General features: G+C 41.0%; 1 protein-coding gene across 1 annotated transcript in view; it reads left to right on the forward strand.

Annotated features, from left to right (window-relative positions):
- The window catches only part of LOC135548450 (nectin-3-like protein), a 59,628-nt gene that overhangs the window by 29,571 nt on the left and 9,204 nt on the right, over nt 1-20,853 (forward strand). The window lies entirely within an intron of this gene.

Genomic DNA, 20,853 nt, shown 5'->3' on the forward strand with positions numbered 1-20,853 from the left:
CACATTGGTTACACCAGCAATTCGGCTGATAGGCTTGAAGTCATAAACTTACGGGCCTGCTGCTGCTCAGTCAGACTGCTCTATCAAATCAGACTTAATTATAACATAACACACAGAAAGATGAGCCTTTGGTCATTAATATGATCGAATCCGTAAACTATCATTTCGAAAACAAAACGTTTATTATTTCAGTGAAATACGGAACTGTTCGTCATTTTATCTAACGGGTGGCATCCCTAAGTCTAAATATTCTTGTTACATTGCACAACCTTCAATATATGTCAGAAGTACGTAAAATTCTGGCAAATTAGTTCGCAATGAGCCAGGCAGCCCAAACTGTTGCATATACCCTGACTCTGCGTGCAATGAACGCAAGAGAAATGACACAATTTCACCTGGTTAATATTGCCTGCTAAACTGGATTAGTAGTTATAACTAGTGATTATGATTGATTGTTTTTTATAAGATAAGTTTAATGCTAGCTAGCAATTTACCTTGGCTTCTACTGCATTCGCGTAACAGGCAGGCTACTCGTGGAGTGCAATTGTTAGTGTTGGACTAGTTAACTGTGCGGTTGCAAGATTGGAACCCCTGAGCTTACAAGGTGAAAATCTGTCGTTCTGCCCCTGAACAAGGCAGTTAACCCACAGTTCCTAGGCAGTCATTGAAAATAAGAATGTGTTCTTAACTGACTTACCTAGTTAAATAAAAGGTATAAAAAAAGTACTTAAAAAAATAATAATAATCGGCGCCCAAAAATACAGATTTCCGATTTGTTATGAAAACTTGAAATCGACCCTAATTAATCGGCCATTCCGATTAATCGGTCGACCTCTAGCTAGGTTAAGTCAACATCTGTGCCTTGCATACTCCCTTAAAAGACTTTTGCTTGATAAAGGGTAAAAACAATTGTCAATAGGACTGTTTGTCCCTCTTGAGATGCCTTAGCCAGTATACACTTCCTCAAAATAGTCAGACTTAATCTAAGATAACTCATTAATTTACGTTTTTTCCAATGAGGTGTCAGTCACAGAATTTTACATCCAATAAAGATGCTTGGTACAGTATTTCTCAAGTGAAAAATTTGCACAAACATTTAGTCGTCAACAAACACTTCCATGAAGAACCCCTAATGTTGACCAATCATTGACAAAGGATGTAGACTTCGGCTACCGAACTTAAATTGCCTCAAGAAAAAAATGGTGTGTACGAACAGTCAAAAGAAAAAAACTTGCAGGAGACAAAAACAACAACTTTGTTGTCATAATATATGCACAAACAATTTTGAACTGTATCGGATGGAAAGCATGCAGACGCCTTTAGAGATCGCTGGGACATTTCTTTTTTTCTTTTTGGAACTTATTTTAAGTCCCATGTGCTTTCCAGTGCTCAGAATTCAGGCTGCTGAGAGGTGTCTCTGTGTCTCTCTGCGAAAAGGGGATTTGTGAAACCTGATGCCTTTTGGAGCTGCTACTGTGCACAAAGTAATGATCTGACCTTGTGTGTTATTGTATGTAAAAGTACACGCGCACACAAACACATTAATGACGTGTGTGTGTGTGTGTGTGTGTGTGTGTGTGTGTGTGTGTGTTAAAGCCCCAGTCTTTTCACTCTGCCTAGAACACCTGCTCTCTGCACTAACTGAAGTGGCTCTCCAACCATGTCACCCTTTAACTTCTAACTTTACACACACCACACAAAATAGTAGTTATTTTTAGGTTTTTAAACAACTAATTGACCAACATCCATTCAATTATTTTAATTCCATTTCATACATTTTTTTCAGTGGGTTTAATGAGAAATTTCTCTAGAGATAAATCAGATCAATCCCAAACTGTGCGATGTAGTAGGGAATTGCAGTTTCCAATGTCCAATATTCTACATAGTTTAGTGCAAAAAACATGGTACTTCACTAAAATGACCATAATCCATTGTGCCCTACTTGTCCAGTCTGTGCAGACATGAAGACTGAGAGAAGAGACAGAAGAACGCACGATCGAGCGCGATAGAGAGCAGCAGTTTCGTGTGTTATCTCAACCTGGAAATACATAGTTGGTATTCAGCAGTCGTAAAAGTATTTACTTTTAAGAACTACTAAAATAGTGATTTTTGTCAGACAACATAGGCAGTAACTCTATAGAGCTGATGCCTATAGAGCTGCAAATAGGCCTTAAACAAATGTAATATTCACAACTTAAATATTTTATTAAAGTAATGTGAATAAATGTTGGATAATAAGTGATAAGCAGTAATGGGTAGTCACTACCATCGTGGGATTTTTATTAATTGTTTTATTCTGTGTTACAGCATTCAACCCATATAGTACATTTAATGTATAAAATTTTAAAAAATCAATCAAACTGGGATTGTTTTTCATAATTGAACTGAAACCAAACCGACCTCAAAAAGCACTTAATCGCTCAGCACTAACACAAAGACAGCCACTCTACTCAATCGCCCAATTTATCCACAATGGAGAGGGAGTTGAGTTAAATTATAACACTTATTAACATCCATTTTATACCTGTACTGATGATTCTGTCCTTATGTTCATCAATAATCAAATAATATTTACAGTTAGTCTGAAGTTTACATACACCTTAGCCAAATACATTTAAACTCATTTTTTCACAATTCCTGACATTTAATCGTAGTAAGTAGTCCCTGTCTCAGGTCAGTTAGGATCACCACTTGATTATAAGACTGTGAAATGTCAGAATAATAGAGAATTATTTCAACTTGTATTTCTTTCATCACATTCCCAGTGGGTCAGAAGTTTACATACACTCAATTACTATTTGGTAGCATTGCCTTTAACGTTTGACCCAGGTTAAACGATTTTCCGGGTAGCCTTCCAATAGATTCCCACAATAAGTTGGGTAAATTTAGAACCATTCCTCCTAACAGAGCTGCTGTAACTGAGTCAGGTTTGTAGGCCTCCTTGCTCGTACACGCTTTTTCAGTTCTGCCCACATATTTTCTATAGGATTGAGGGCAGAGCTTTGCGGTGGCCACTCCAATACATTGACATTTTTGTCCTTAAGCCATTTTGCCACAACTTTGGAAGTATGGTTGGGGTCATTGTCCATTTGGAAGACCATTTGCAACCAAGCTTTAACTTCCTGACTGATGTCTTGAGATGTTGCTTCAATATATCCACAAAATTTTCCTGCCTCATGTTGCCATCTATTTTGTGAAGTGCACCAGTCCCTCCTGCAGCAAAGCACCCCCACAACATGATGCTGCCACCCCCGTGTTTCACAGTTGGGATTGTGTTCTTCGGCTTGCGAGCCTCCCCCTTTTTCCTCCAAACATAACGATGGTCATTATGGCCAAACAGTTCTATATTTGTTTCATCAGACCAGAGGACATTTCTCCAAAAAGTACGATCTTTGTCCTCATGTGCAGTTGCGAATCATAGCCTGGCTATTTTTATGATGGTTTTGGAGCAGTGGCTTCTTCCTTGCTGAGCGGCCTTTCAGGTTATGTGGATAAAGATAATTTTGTACCGGTTTCCTCCAGTATCTTCACGCGGTTGCTCTGGAATTGATTTAGACTTTTAGCACCAAAGTACATTCATCTCTTGGAGACAGAACGTGTCCCCTTCCTGAGCGGTATGACAGCTGCGTGGTCCCATGGTGTTTATACTTGCGTAATATTGTTTGTACAGATGAACGTGGTACCTTCAGGCGTTTGGAAATTGCTCCCAAGGATGAACCAGACTTGTGGAGGTCTACCATTTTTTTTCTGAGGTCTTGGGCTGATTTCTTTTTGATTTTCCCATGATGTCAAGCAAAGAGGCACTGAGTTTGAAGGTAGGCCTTGAAATACATCCACAGGTACACCTCCAATTTACTCAAATTATGTTAGCCTATCAGAAGCTTCTAAAGCTATGACATTTTCTGGAATTTTCTACACTGTTTAAAGGCACAGTCAACTTCGTGTATGTAAAGTTCTGACCCACTGGAATTGTGATACAGTGAAATCATCTGTAAACATTTGTTGGAAAAATTACTTGTGTCATGCACAAAGTAGATGTCCTAACAGACTTTCCAAAACTATAGTTTGTTAACAAGTCATTTAGGGAGTGATTGAAAAACTAGTTTTAATGACTCAACTGTATTTGTCACATGCTTTGTAAACAACAGATGTAGACTAAGAGTGAAATGCTTACTTTTGGGCCCATCCAAACAATGTAGAGAGAAAGAAAATAGAGAAACATTTGATATTACAGTATTCTCAAAATGTGCCTAGCTCATGTATTCTCCTCCAAGAGACCTTTTGTGATGTCTGAGTTCACCCAGGGTTTGTTGTAGTAACTCTGAGTCTCACCTCAAGTCTGCTGAGTGCTGAGACACACATCGAATAGGTGGCCTTCTAGGTTGTGCTAACAGTTGATGGCCCTTATATATATATATTTATTTATTTATTTATTTATTTAAGTGGGTGATAGGCTTTGGTCTGAAGCCAAAAAGAAAGGAAATTCACATGAGCACCACAATGCCTACTCCACCCATGATCTACCAAGGTTTTTCAGTACACAGCTTTGACCAACTACATTAGCCTTGTGTTCTATTCAATAGCCAACTAGGGCTGTGGTGGTCATGACATTTTGTCAGCCGGTTATTGTCATGCAAAAAGCTGTCAGTCTCACAACCGTAGCTAATATAAACACGTTTTCCAGGCCTCCAAGCTGCTGATGCAAGCCTTTGGAACATATACATTTAAAGAAGTTTAATACATCAATTTAACTTACACCATCACAATAAATCAAGTGATTATATTTTCATCCATCAGATTATTCTCAATTTAATCTTGTCTTTACTAATATGTAAAATATGTTTCGATTTAGAATGGCCCATTATCAAACGGGCAGGGAGGAAATGCATATCATCTGTATGCACTCAAATAACGAGGCCATACGCTTTCCCGCCAGTCAGTTTTGTAGGCTAGTTTAGTTTCAAAGCGGAGCATGTGCTTGATATGAACAGCTGAAAAATAAATACAAGAACACTTTTTTTCACTCCAAGCATCAGCCACCGTCTGAGGAGCATGCTCTCGCTGCCCGACAGGTATATTCTGCCCAAACTCTGTATGCCATGGGCTCTCAAACCTTGTTCATTTGGGAAATCATTTGCTTCATTTGGGAAATCTGTTTGGGAACATCAAAAGTAACATGTTTTCACAAGTAAATATTTCACTAAACTGTTGACAGCCAGTCTGCTCGCTCAAGAAAGGAATACATGAGAGAGGAGATGGAACTGCATGGTGGTGAGATTCTGTATAACTGAAGGTAATGTCACAATTAATTATGAAATAATTTTTTTCAAATCCCTATTACTAAACTATTCAAAATCAAATACTAATTGTAGGCTAACTAAACCACCCTGCGCAATCAATGAACCAATAGCATTGGCTACAACTATTGGTTCTTTCCCAAACTCTTGGATAGAAATGTTGGAGCGTAGCATAAGGAAACCAGTCCCTCCAGTATGCATAATAATACAGTCCACACGAAAAGGCGATTACTCACATTTGTTTTGTACCAAAGACATCTTAAATCAGTCTAGTTTTGTTTTTTTCTGACATGCATAATATGCGGTAGCCTATGTATTGTATAACGGCACAGTCATCATTTTTATTCCGCTTTTTCTTTCGAGCTTGGCCTCAAAAGTCTATGCAGTGGGGCAAAAAAGTATTTAGTCAGCCACCAATTGTGCAAGTTCTCCCACTTAAAAATATGAGAGACACCTGAAATTTTCATCATAGGTACACTTCAACTATCAACTATTGCTGGGCAACACGGACTTTCAACTCCCTCCAAAGATTTTCTATGGGGTTGAGATCTGGAGACTGACTAGGCCACTTCAGGACCTTGAAATGCTTATTACGAAGCCACTCCTTCATTGCCCGGGCGGTGTGTTTGGGATGATTGTCATGATGAAAGACCCAGCCACGTTTCATCTTCAATGCCCTTGCTGATGGAAGGAGGTTTTCACTCAAAATCTCATGATACATGGCCCCATTCATTCTTTCCTTTACACGGATCAGTCGTCCTGAGTTCTTACCAAAAAGTTATATTTTGGTTTCATCTGACCATGACATTCTCCCAATCTTCTTCTGGATCATCCAAATGCTCTCTAGCAAACTTCACACGGGCCTGGACGTGTACTGGCTTAAGCAGGGGGATACGTCTGGCACTGCAGGATTTGAGTCCCTGGTGGCGTAGTGTGTTACTGATGGTAGGCTTTGTTACTTTGGTCCCAGCTCTCTGCAGGTCATTCACTAGGTCCACCCGTGTGGTTCTGGGATTTTTGCTCACCGTTCTTGTGATCATTTTGACCCCACGGGTGAGATCTTGCGTGGAGCCCCAGATCGAGGGAGATTATCAGTGGTCTTGTATGTCTTCCATTTCCTAATAATTGCTCTCACAGTTGATTTCTTCAAACCAAGCTGCTTACCTATTGCAGATTCAGTCTTCCCAGCCTGGTGCAGGTCTACAATTTTGATTCAGGTGTCCTTTGACAGCTCTTTGGTCTTGGCCATAGTGGAGTTTGGAGTGTGACTGTTTGAGGTTGTGGACAGGTGTCTTTTATACTGATAACAAGTTCAAGCAGGTGCCATTAATACAGGTAACGAGTGGAGGACAGAGGAGCCTCTTAAAGAAGAAGTTACATGTCTGTGAGAGCCAGAAATCTTGCTTGTTTGTAGGTGACCAAATACTTATTTTCCACCGTAATTTGCAAATAAATTCATAAAAAATCCTACAATGTGATTTTTTTTCTTCTTTTTTTTCTAATTTTGTGTGTCATAGTTGAAGTGTACCTATGATGAAAATTACAAGCCTCTCATATTTTTGTGTGGAGAACTTACACAATTGGTGGCTGACTAAATACTTTTTTGCCCCACTATATACATATGGGGTTTTTGAATGAATCATCACCATGGAAAGCACTGTCTGGTGATTATACAGTCACGACAACAGCCCAACGTGCAACTCAATATTGGGAAGGTATTCCTAATGTTTGTTATACTCAATGTAGAACTGTAACTACTGTACGTACTGTAATTGTAGTTTTTTTGAGTAGCCTGCCCTACAATTCGCGGGCAGTCCGTCATATTTAGGTTGGGGGAAAAGTCGATATACAACATTGTTGAATTCAAACGTTCTGCTGACAGGTCCACAACAGTTTTCCATTGTTTCCTCATACAGAAACTGACAGTCCTTTTCCACATACAGCGTAAATTACTGCTAAAGATTTAAACATTCTGCCAACACCGTAAATAGACCAGTAGTTTATGTAGGCCACCGTATTGCTGCGTGAGAAGAGTGCCACATCATTCCCTAAGGCAGGACATATAAACCCAATCTTTTGATGAACAGAATAGTGAACAATAATTTGTATTTTTAATGCAATGGCCTAATGCCAAGAGTTCTAAATTATACTGCAAATAAAAGGGTGTTATTGTCACATGAGTATGTATGGGGTGGCCAAGTATATAAATCTCAATGTTTTTGTATGTGCACCAACTTCAGAAATGGTGCATGCAGAAATGTAGTGTGAAATGTATGCAACGGTTATACATGAGACAACAGGTGGTGTGCTTTCTTAACTGCAAGGGTTGCTGGTGTGAACGCTGGTATGCTGGCTTTTTCCCTCTAATTGCTCGAAACAGTTGAACTATAAACATTTGTTAGAATAGCTCAATTGATTGCGACAGTCATACATTGTAAAATAATACTAAATTCCCATTGAAAGCAAAGGAAAATGCTTTAAAGTCATTGACTTTTGAAGGTTGTATAACTCACCCATAGAGACTAAACAAAAATATCCCCATGTACAGTGCCTTGCGAAAGTATTCGGCCCCCTTGAACTTTGCGAACTTTTGCCACATTTCAGGCTTCAAACATAAAGATGTAAAACTGTATTTTTTTGTGAAGAATCAACAACAAGTGGGACACAATCATGAAGTGGAACGACATTTATTGGATGTTTCAAACTTTTTTAGCAAATCAAAAACTGAAAAATTGGGCGTGCAAAATTATTCAGCCCCTTTACTTTCAGTGCAGCAAACTCTCTCCAGAAGTTCAGTGAGGATCTCTGAATGATCCAATGTTGACCTAAATGACTAATGATGATAAATACAATCCACCTGTGTGTAATCAAGTCTCCGTATAAATGCACCTGCACTGTGATAGTCTCAGAGGTCCGTTAGAAGCGCAGAGAGCATCATGAAGAACAAGGAACACACCAGGCAGGTCCGAGATACTGTTGTGAAGAAGTTTAAAGCCGGATTTGGTTACAAAATATTTCCCAAGCTTTAAACATCCCAAGGAGCACTGTGCAAGCGATAATATTGAAATGGAAGGAGTATCAGACCACTGCAAATCTACCAAGACCTGGCCGTCCCTCTAAACTTTTAGCTCATACAAGGAGAAGACTGATCAGAGATACAGCCAAGAGGCCCATGATCACTCTGGATGAACTGCAGAGATCTACAGCTGAGGTGGGAGACTCTGTCCATAGGACAACAATCAGTCGTATATTGCACAAATCTGGCCTTTATGGAAGAGTGGCAAGAAGAAAGCCATTTCTTAAAGATATCCATAAAAAGTGTTGTTTAAAGTTTGCCACAAGCCACCTGGGAGACACACCAAACATGTGGAAGAAGGTGCTCTGGTCAGATGAAACCAAAATTGAACTTTTTGGCAACAATGCAAAACGTTATGTTTGGCGTAAAAGCAACACAGCTCATCACTCTGAACACACCATCCACACTGTCAAACATGGTGGTGGCAGCATCATGGTTTGGGCCTGCTTTTCTTCAGCAGGAAGATGGTTAAAATTACAGGACCATTCTGGAAGAAAACCTGATGGAGTCTGCAAAAGACCTGAGACTGGGACGGAGATTTGTCTTCCAACAAGACATAGATCCAAAACATAAAGCAAAATCTACAATGGAATGGTTCAAAAATAAACATATCCAGGTGTTAGAATGGCCAAGTCAAAGTCCAGACCTGAATCCAATCGAGAATCTGTGGAAAGAACTGAAAACTGCTGTTCACAAATGCTCTCCATCCAACCTCACTGAGCTCGAGCTGTTTTGCAAGGAGGAATGGGAAAAAATTTCAGTCTCTCGATGTGCAAAACTGATAAAGACATACCCCAAGGGACTTACAGCTGTAATCGCAGCAAAAGGTGGCGCTACAAAGTATTAACTTAAGGGGGCTGAATAATTTTGCACGCCCAATTTTTCAGTTTTTGATTTGTTAAAAAGTTTGAAATATCCAATAAATGTCGTTCCACTTCATGATTGTGTCCCACTTGTTGTTGATTCTTCACAAAAAAATACAGTTTTATATCTTTATGTTTGAAGCCTGAAATGTGCAAAAGGTCGCAAAGTTCAAGGGGGCCGAATACTTTCGCAAGGCACTGTACACTAGAACCACGTCTTTTTCTTGTGACTTTTACAACTCGTTTCTAGCCTAAAGCGTTGCAGAGTTATGCATCCTATACATTTATATACGTAGAGGCGCGCCACTGGAATGGCTGTGCACTGCAGTTGTTGTCTACAAATATCAGACACGGACTTGTCCAGCATCCAGATCCGAGCTGTAAATACAATCAAGACAGTGGCGGAGTTTTTAGTTTGGCACTGTTGATCAGCATTGATTTGGATTCAAATGTAAAGACAGGAGATGGAGCGTACTATAATCTATTCTGGATGTTCAAAAATTGTGTATTTCTGATGCTAGCAAGCATGAATTTGCACACCGCACTGTTTACATACATTTGTTTTCTCAGCTACAGTTTTGAGTTGTGTCCTGACTGACAGTGATATGGCTAGCCCTTACTGTAACTTGGACTATGGAGTAGCTAGTTTTGCAAAAACCCATTGCATTGCATGCATTGTAAGAATGACAATTTGCCCAAAGTTTGGTGTTGGTTTTGAACTGGTGTGGGTAGCAAGCTATGTTTTGTGGAATAATGTAGGATTGGCATTTTGATATGAGCTAGTTATCTGTAGCCAGCTTCTGTGTTGATGTCTGCAGTTGTTGTCTGGCTCTAGTTAGCTATTTGTTATTTGTGTAACAAACCTTCCATAAACAAGTATAGTTAGCTACCTTTGCCTGTTTGTTAGTTAAGCTAGCTATCTTTCAGCTGACTGGTGTTAGCTAGCTAGCTACATAGGCTGGCTGCTGGACTTTGTAAATAATACATGCGTATCCCCTTCAAGCTTGTGATGTTGGGTGAGTCCCCTATCCTATGCAAAAAAAAAAACTTGAGTTTTAGTGCACTAACATGCAATGCAACGCGATCTATTTGACGCAGGTATTTACTTTGCAACATGTATTGTCATTGACTAGAACAAAATATAATTGTATGAGCTATGCATCTGTGTACCAGCATTTTTGTACCCCTCTACTACTAGCTAACTAGCTAGATGGGGCAGTTCAGTCCCAGAGGCAGTCTGTTCAGCATGCCTTCTTGACTTGATACAATTTGTCGTCATGCATTTGTGCATACACACTGGTAACTGTCATAGCTCAAATCAATTTTTGTTAGTCACATGCTCCAAAGACAACAGGTGTAGACCGTACAGTGAAATGCTTACTTACGAGCCCCTAACTAACAATGCAGTTAAAAAAATACCAATAAGAATAAAGTAACATGTAATTAAGAGCAGCAGTAAAATAACAATAGCGAGACTATATACAAGGGGGTACGTACAGAGTCAATGTTTGTGGGCACCAGTTAGTTGAGGTAGTATGTACATGTAGGTAGAGTTATTAAAGTCACTATACATAGACGATAACAATCGGGGGGGTGCACAATGCAAATAGTCTGGATAACTATTTGATTAGATGATCAGCAGTCTTATGGTTTGGGGGTAGAAGCTGTTTAGAAGCCTCTTGGACCGAGACTTGCCGTGCGGTAGCAGAGGCAACAGGCTATGACTAGGGTGGCTAGACTCTTTGACAATTTTTAGGGCCTACGTCTGACACCTTGGTATATAGGTCCTGGATGGCAGGAAGCTTGGCCCCAGTGATGGGCCGTACGCACTACCCTCTGTAGTGCCTTGTGGGTCGGTCGGATGCCGAGCAGTTGCCATACCAGACAGTGATGCAACCAGTCAGGATGCTTTCGATGGTGCAGCTGTAGAACCTTAATCTGAGGACCCATGTAAAATCTTTTCAGTCTCCTGAGAGGAAATAGGTTTTGTCGTGCCCTCTTCACGACAGTCCTGGTGTGCTTGGACCATGTTAGTTTGTTGGTGATGTGGACACTTGATGCATATGAACTTGAAGCTCTCAACCTGCTCCACTGCAACCCCGTCGATGAGAATAGGGGGGCGCTCGGTCCTCTTTTTCCTGTAGTCCACAATCATCACCTTTGTCTTTGTCACAGGAAGAGGTTGGTGTCCTGGCACCACACGACCAGGTCTCCCAATAGGCTGTCTCGTCGTTGTCAGTGATCAGGCCTACCACTTATGTCATCTAAATGTAATGATGGTGTTGGAGTCGTGCCTGGCCGTGCAGTCATGAGTGAACAGGGAGTACAGGAGGGGACTGAGCACGCATCCCTGAGGGGCCCCTGTGTTGAGGATCAGCATGGCGGATGTGTTGTCATCTACCCTTACCACCTGGGGGAGGCCCGTCAGGAAGTCCAGGATCCAGTTGCATAGGGAGTTGTTTAGTCCCAGGGTCCTTAACTTATTGATTAGCTTTGACTGCACTATGGTGTTGAACGCTGAGCTGTAGTCAATGAATAGCATTCTCACATAGGTGTTCCTTTTGTCCAGGTGGGAAAGGGCAGTGTGGAGAACAATAGAGATTGCATCATCAGTGGATCTGTTGGGGCAGTATGCAAATTGCAGTGCGTCTAGGGTTTCTGGGATAATGATGTTGATGTGAGCCTTGACCAGCCTTTCAAAGCACTTCATGGCTACAGATGTGAGTGCTACGGGTTGGAAGTCATTTAGGCCGATTACCTTAGTGTTCTTGGGCAGAGGGACTATGGTGGTCTGCTTAAAACATGTTGTTATTTCAGACTCGGACAGGGAGAGGTTGAAAATGTCAGTGAAGACACTAGCCAGTTGCGCATGCTTGTACAAGCGCATGCTTGTAGTACACGTCCTTGTAATCCGTCTGGCCCTTCAGCCTTGTGAATGTTGATGTGTTTAAAGGTCTTCCTCACATCAGCTGCGGAGAGCGTGATCACACAGTCTCCTGGAACAGCTGGTGCTCCCTGGCATGTTTTGTTATTTGCCTCGAAGCGAGCATAGAGGTAGGTTAGCTCATCTGGTAGGCTTGTGTCACTGGGAAGCTTGCGGCTGTGGTTCCCTTTGTAGTCTAATTGTTTGCAAGCCCTGCCACATTCGACGAACATCAGAGCCGGTGTAGTACGATTCGATCTTAGTCTGGTATTGACGCCTGTTTGATGGTTCGTCGGAGGGCATAGCAGGATTTCTTGTAAGCTTCTGGGTTAGAGTCCCGCTCCTTGAAAGTGGCAGTTCTAGCCTTTAACTCCGTGCGGATGCTGCCTGTAATCAATGGCTTCTGGTTGGGGTATGTACGCACGGTCACTGTGGGGCAACGTCATCGATGCGCTTATTGATTAAGCCAATGACTGATGTGGTGTACTCCTCAATGCCATCGGAGGAATTCCGAAACGTATTCCAGTCTGTGCTAGCAAAACAGTCCTCTAACTTAGCATCTTCTTCATCTTACTGGTACTTCCTGCTTACATTTTAGCTTGTAAGCAGGAATCAGGAGGATGGAATTATGCTGAGATTTGACAAATGGGGGGCTAGGGAGGCTGTGTGTGGAGTAGAGGTGGTCCATAATTTTCTCCCCTCTGGATGCACATTTAACATGTTAATAGATATTTGATTAAACGGATATGTTTCCCTGCATTAAAGTCCCCGGCTACTAGGAGCGCCGCCTCTGGGTGAGCGTTTTCTTGTTTGCTTATGGCAGAATACAGCTCATTCAATGCTGTCTTACCCCCACAGTCAGAGGCTGGCACTATGTAAACAGCTACGAAAAATACAGATAAACTCTTTAGGTAGGTAGTGTGATCTACAGCTTATCATGAGATACTCTACCTCAGGCGAGCAATAGCTCGAGACTTCCTTAGATATCGGGCACAAGCTGTTATTTACAAAAATACATAGTATACATTTCATACGGACCTCACTGTCACCACTGGTCATATAGCTTGCCACGTAGCCAGCAGGGTTGCATCGGTTTCTATTGGACAAGAGCGTGCTAGCTAGCTAGCTAGCTAGCTAGCTAGCTAGCTAGTGCTTGTTAGCTAACGCAAGCATGCAAATCAAGCAAATGCTACTGAACTCTTGACAAAATCATGTTTTGACATTGTATTCGCTATTGATTTTTTTGTTTTTGCTTCTTGATATTGCTAATATCATATTTTGGGCATTTAACTACCGGTACGTATCTAATCCGGTTTTGTCTTGAAAAAAATGACTGAAGTCCCAAACCCATTAGTTACTGTGAGACTTTGCATGCTCACAGATACGAAGCCTCAGAAATAAAGATCCGATCACAGAATAGGAGCCACTCCCTTAATAAAAACTGTTACATCTACAAACTTGGTCAATCCTAAAATTAAGTCCAATGGTCACTTTATGGACTCTAAAATCTCCTTTTTATTCGATATCTAGAATTTGAACTGTCGCTGCAGAAATGACTCTGAATACTCCAATGCTAAAGACGCTGTCAAAAATCCGGTATGTGGTTCGCCGTAACGTTTGGACGGCTCATGACGAGGCGGGATGTGTGTTGTGTACCAACATTCAAGTTGATTTGTAAGTTTTCATCGATATTAGCATTGAACTTCAACCAATCCCATACTATAGTTGCGCCATCCGGCGCTGACTGAGGGAGAATGATCACCTGAGTCTCCTCTGGGAACAATGTCTCCTTGCTGCCAGGACAGCCAGACTCGTGTGTGTGTGTGTGTGTGTGTGTGTGTGTGTGTGTGTGTGTGTGTGTGTGTGTGTGAAGTTTACATAAACTTAGGATGGAGTCATTAAAACTCATTTTTCAACCACTCCACACATTTCTTGTTCAAGTCATTTTTCCAACAATTGTTTACAACCAGATTATTTCACTTATTATTCACTGTATCACAATTCCAGTGGGTCAGAAGTTTACATACACTAAGTTGACTGTGCCTTTAAACGGCTTGGAAAATTCCAGAAAATGATGTCATGACTTTAGAAGATTCTGATAGGCTAATTGATATAATTTGAGTCAATTGGAGGTGTACCTGTGGATGTATGTCAAGGCCTACCTTCAAACTAAGTGGGAAAATCAAAAGAAATCATTCAAGACCTCAGAAGAATATCCTTGGGAGCAATTTCCAAATGCCTGAAGGCACAATGTTCATCTGTACAAACAATAGTATGCAAGTATGAACACCATGGGACCACGCAGCCGTCATATCACTCAGGAAGGAGACGCGTTCTGTCTCCTAGATATGAACCTACTTTGGTACAAAAAGTTAAAATCAATCCCAGAACAACAGCAAAGGACCTTGTGAAGATGCTGGAGGAAAAGGACACAAATGTATCTATATCCATATTAAAACAAGTCCCATATCGACATAACCTGAAAGGTCACTCAGCAAGGAAGAAGCCACTGCTCCAAAACCGTCATAAAAAAGCCAGACTACGGTTTGCAACTGCAAATGGGGACAAAGATCGAACTTTTTGGAGAAATGTCCTCTGGTCTGATGAAACAAAAATCAAACTGTTTGGCCATAATGACCATCGTTATGTATGGAGGACGAAGGGGGAGGCTTGCAAGCCGAAGAACACCATCCCAACCGTGAAGCAGGGGGGTGGCAGCATCATGTTGTGGGGGTGCTTTGCTGCAGGAGGGACTGGTGCACTTCACAAAATAGATGGCATCATGAGGAAGGATAATAATGTGGATATATTGAAGCAACATCTCAAGACATCAGTCAGGAAGTTAAAGCTTGGTTGCAAATGGGTCTTCCAAATGGACAATGACCCCAAGCATACTTCCAAAGTTGTGGCAAAATGGCTTAAGGACAACAATGTCAAGGTATTGGAGTGGCCATCACAATGCCCCGTCTTCAATCCCATAGAAAATGTGTGGGCAGAACTGAAGAAGTGTGTGCAAGCAAGTAGGCCTGCAAACCTGATTCAGTTTACCAGCTCTGTCAGGAGGAATGGGCCAAAATTCACCCAACTTATTGTGGAAGGCTACCTAAAACGTTTGACCCAAATTAAACAATTTCATGGCAATGCTACCAAATAGTAATTGAGTGTATGTAAACTTTATGACCCACTGGGAATGTGATGAAAGCAATCAAAGCTGAAATAAATCATTCTCTCTTCTATTATTCTGACATTTCACATTCTTAAAATAGTGGTGATCCTAACTGACCTAAAACAGGGAATTCTTACTATAATTAAATGTCATGAATTGTGAATAACTGAGTTTAAATGTATTTGGCTAAGGTGTAAGTAAACTTCCGACTTCAACTGTATGCTTGTTGCTGGTCTTAAAGGCTGATTAATTTTGATACAATAGAAGGAGTAGCTTTCACAAACGGTTATGTTAAGCATTTCTTTGCCTTCCTCTTTCCCATGATGGTTAGGTGATTACATTAGAGGGCCTATTTCACTATGATCTGTCTTTTCTTTCTGTATACCTCTCTGCTTTTGAGGGGAGCCTAAAAATAACAACAGATCTCTAGTGGTCGAGCAGTTCTCTCGTGGTCTGGTTATTAACATCTACCAATATATGGCTATTTAAATCCCCTGCTTCCCATTTTAGAAAAATCTCTATCTTAAAGTTCCATTTCCAGTTGTGAGTGCCCATACAGCCACTCTCTCTTCTCCTGGACAATAGCCTATAGATTGGTCTCAGTGGATGAAACTCTGTATTTGCTGGGTTGCACTGTGATCTTTCAAGCATCACCTGTTTGGAGTGAATGAATGCCCTTTTGTGGAATTCCTGGCTGGGAATGCAGTTGCTATGTGTAACTAGCTAAATACCTCCATCACTGTCAGCTCACAAACTAGCCTTATTGAGCCACCCAGAAGTGACACAGCTGCCACTGATATTTGACATGCCTAACGAGTCAACAGCTGTCCAACAGTAAACGTAATGCTGTGGTTCCACCCTGTAGACCTAGGAGCCAAGGTTGCAAAGTCAACTGTGGTCAATGCAGGGCACTTCAGCAATGGGAAAATTCACATACCTAGTCATTGCGTTACGTGCTATTCAAACATCCGAGAATTCAGGGAAGGATTACAAAGTGAGTGTTTCCCGTCCTTTATTTGCTTGAGATCCCACCCCTATAAAATGTAACAACTCAACTGTTAATCTCTAGGGCATGGCAGGGCGGTCAGAAAATATATTTCCCAATAAAACCCTATAGGGCTGTCCCCGATTATACTTATAACTAAAGAGGGAGCAAGAGATCAATATAGACTAACCAGAAGAAAAAACCTCCTCTTGGTCGGTCTGAACCTTTTTCCTTTTGGAGTTCCAAGTTACCCTACCATTTCTACTGATCTGGGTGCCAGTTATCATTTTCATATGCACATTTTTGTGGAACATTTTAATTTAATTGATAATTAAGTCTTCATATCTCAAAGTCCAATGTCATGTGGTTAATCAAAATTATAATGGAAAATTATGTAAATCTAAAAGTTACTTCTATTGCCATTTGTCAATATGTAAAAATAGCCTACATAAAGCCAACAAATAAAAATATTGCAGCCTGCAGGTAGAAAATATCCTGACGAAAATAAATATTCTATAAAACACATTGGCTAAGCATGACCTGACTGCAAGGAACTTGAAACATTGTATCAACTATTGTATTAACTTGGTCTGGCCCAAAGCTTGTGCTAGCAAACTTGCAACATTATATAAAATATTCTGGATCCTCTGATCCAGCACCAGTGAGCTCCGGACAGACAGACAAGGGATAAGAAGTAATCGGGTAGGCCTATTTTTATGACGTTTCTACCGGATCAGAGCATGACATTTTTTCCTTTTCTCACTGAGTGATTATCAGAAGGGGGCTGGAAATAGTTTTCAAATAAGCTATGTTGAGGAACTATTGTAATTCTCAATGGCTGTAAAAACAGACTTTGTTAATTGCTGTTTGAGGCGAATAATAAAATATTTGAGAATCTCCAGTGATGGTGAGTGAATACAATAAGAAATAGTATCAGATCCCCATGGGCACACTTACTGTACAGTATAGGCCTACATTTGCGCAAAGGCCAGGTTGACTAGTCCTACTTCTGTATGTGTAATTGGGTGCGTGTCCTTACTCAAGATTGGCAGGAGTGCTCCAAACAAAAGACAATTAATACATTGACGACTCAATAATGGAATGAAATAAATCAAAAAAAATCTCACAAGTGTAGCCTAGGTTGTGCGCTCTGCAATCAACGTTTACACTCCTACAATGACAACGGTAAGACTATTTATAATAATTTAATGCATACTACCCATCCCGCATGCGGGAGCGTAATCATCGCCTCAAACTAATTAGCATAACGCAGCGGACATAAATATCCCTAGAAAATGTTCCTATTCATGAAAATCACAAATGAAATATATTGAGACACAGCTTAGCCTTTTGTTAATCACACTGTCATCTCAGATTTTCAAAATATGCTTTACAGCCAACGCTAGACAAGCATTTGTGTAAGTTTATCATGGCATAATGCTATGCTAGGCTCTGCTAGCAGCAGGCAACATTTTCACGAAAATAAGAAAATAATTAAATCATTTACCTTTGAAGAACTTCAGATGTTTTCACTCAGGAGACTCCCAGTTAGATAGCAAATGTTCTTTTTTTTCCAAAAAGATTATTTTTATAGGCGAAATAGCTCCGTTTGATCTTCACGTTTTGTTCTTCACGTTTGGCTGAGAAATCGACCGGAAAATGCGGTCACTACAACGCCAAACTTTTTTCCAAATTAGCTCCATAAAATCGACAGAAACATGGCAAACGTTGTTTAGAATCAATCCTCAAGGTGTTTTTCACATATCTATTCGATAAAATATCCACCGGGACAATTGGTTTCTCATAAGAAGCGATTGGAAAAATGGCTACTTCTGTACTTTTACGCAAGATTTTCTGCGGGAGCCATCATGTGACCACTTGCTCAATGCGGTCCCTTACGGCTATTCTTCAACATAAATGCGTAAAAATACGTCACAATGCTGTAGACACCTTGGGGAATACGTAGAAAGCGTACGCTCATTCGTAGCCCATTCACAGCCATATAAGGAGTCATTGGCATGCAGGGCTTTCAAAATATGGGGCACTTCCTGGTTGAATTTTTATCTGGTTTTTGCCTGTAACATCAGTTCTGTTGCACTCACAGACAATATCTTTGCAGTTTTGGAAACGTCAGTGTTTTCTTTCCAAAGCTGTCAATTATATGCATAGTCAAGCATCTTGTTGTGACAAAATATCCCGTTTTAAAACTGACGTTTTTTATCCAAAAATGAAAATACTGCCCCCTAGTTACAAAAGTTTAACAGAAATTAAGGGAAAGGAGGATACCTAGTCAGTTGTACAACTGAATGACTACAACTGAAATGTGTCTTCCGCATTTAACCCAACCCCTCTGAATCAGAGAGGTGCGGGGGTATGCCTTAATCGACATCCACGTCTTGAGCGCCCGGGGAACTGCCTTGCTCAGGGGCAGAATGGCAGATTTTTACCTTGTCAACTCAGGGATTCAATCTAGCAACCTTTTGGTTACTGATCCAGCGCTCTAACCACTAGGCTACCTGCCGCCCTTAACCAAACAAGCATTGTAGCTAATTTCCCCCCAACATCAGACATTCCCTAACGTCGGACACTCTAGCGGTTAGAGGATTAAATCACCTCAAGCTCAACATTTAAATGAACGAATATAACTTTACGTTTTGCGACTAAAGACACTCTTCTAGCTAGCTGACCACCGATTTTCATTAAGTTAGGTTTTGAGATTTTTCAAGAAAGTAACAAATGTACATTTTGTGAGACGCTGTATATTGTAAAAATTTGACTGCGTGACAGACCACACGTCATTTAATATCCAACTTTTTACTTCTGAAATACAGCTTTCAGGATTTCAACGGATTTCAGGCACGTAATTATTATTCTTTTTTTACCGGAAGGTTAGCCAACGAGTCAACTTCGCATACGAGGTTGTTGTCTCTTTGTTTTTACAAAATGAAATGGATATATCTTGTAATTGAACAAAATAGTAAGGTGGCCAATAACTGGGACCGTATGCCGATTTAATATGGGACGTATTTTGTTTGTTGCTAAACCGAAATGTCAAACATGCTAATTGCTAAACCGTTAGCTAACATTTTTACGACACCAATAATCACAAAACATTGATGGCTTGATCACAAGAACACTTGAAGGTAATATGTTGTTTAAACTCTTTTGAATATGCTGATAATACGTGGTGCTACACGAGATGAGAGATAATGGGAATTAACAGTAAATGTGCTACTGTTGTGCTAACCCTGCCGCGTCCGCACTTGATTAGTGCACTCAGACAGGTGCGTATCAGAGGTCTTGTGTGCCATATTTAAAAAATGATTTGCCACTGCTCTACTAAAACAATATTGATTGACCAAACAATCGACAAGTCGACTAAATGGGGTCAGCCCTCAAACCCTGTCTCTTAACGAATGGTCCTCTTGTTGATTTCCTCTCCTCCCTCCCTCTGGCATTCTAATGTCATTTTCATCCTCTCTGTGCTCAGGTCTCAGGCTTCCATGTTGGGGGGACACTCAGGAAAATACTTCTGTTGGGTTGGCTGAGAGATTGGGCTGGGGTTGTTGTTGGCTCGACAACAACAGGCAGAATGTTTTGAGTCAGTTGCCAAGCAATGCAGAGGGTTTTGATTTACGATGACGTCTTCCCACTGGCAGCTTGTTGCAATTAGTGATGTGGTTGAGTGGTGTGGTTGAGTGGTGTGGTTGAGTGGTGTGGTTGAGTGGTGTGGTTGAGTGGTGTGGTTGAGTGGTGTGGTTGAGTGCAGCATGGTGGTATTATTATGATGTTCGTGTTTATTTATCTTTCTGGGACTCGTTCCTTCCACAGTTTTTCTTTTTTTCTCTTTGACAGCAGAATCTCTTAGTGATAGATTTGTTTCCTCTCATCTGTTTTATATGACCCTTTCTTACTTTAGACTGTTCCTTCTCCCACTAGCACTTGCATCATTGCCATATCTTCTCCCTGTCTTCCTTTCTCTTCCTCCCACCTTTCTCTCTACCTCGCCCTTTCCCGTAACTCTCTCCCTCTGTCTGTGTCTGTGGAGTACTGCGGTTTCTGTCTCTGTCTGCCTCTGTCTCCATCTCTCCCCCTTTCTCCCTCCCCCTCTCCCCCTCTGCCTGTGTCTCTGGAGTACTGCTGATCTTAATGCTGTGAGTGTGGACAGGCCATGTTAATAACTAGCGGGGATGACAGAGCTTTAGGGGCTAGTTCTGATTGGATACAGGGACAGAGCGAGTGGTTTGTTTCACAAAGGGCTGCTTTTAATTCCTGGATTCAGGTCAGGAGTAGGGCAGGCAGGCAGCTATTGTACAAGAATAATCTGATCTTTGGAACAAACACACACAAACGCTGGACTGTGTATTATGTTGATGGAAAACCAAATGTTGGTTGCTGTGGATTCATGATCAGATCAGCACAGATGTCTGTGAATGCTTAGTTTGATGGAACTGACTAAGCTTGTGTTTTGGTTAGGGAATGTCTTAGCAGAGCTGACATCAGTGCTCTTTCAAGTAAATGTTGTTCACAAAACCATCTCACA

Source organism: Oncorhynchus masou, chromosome 11, assembly GCF_036934945.1.
Source record: "Oncorhynchus masou masou isolate Uvic2021 chromosome 11, UVic_Omas_1.1, whole genome shotgun sequence".
NCBI lineage: Eukaryota > Metazoa > Chordata > Actinopteri > Salmoniformes > Salmonidae > Oncorhynchus > Oncorhynchus masou.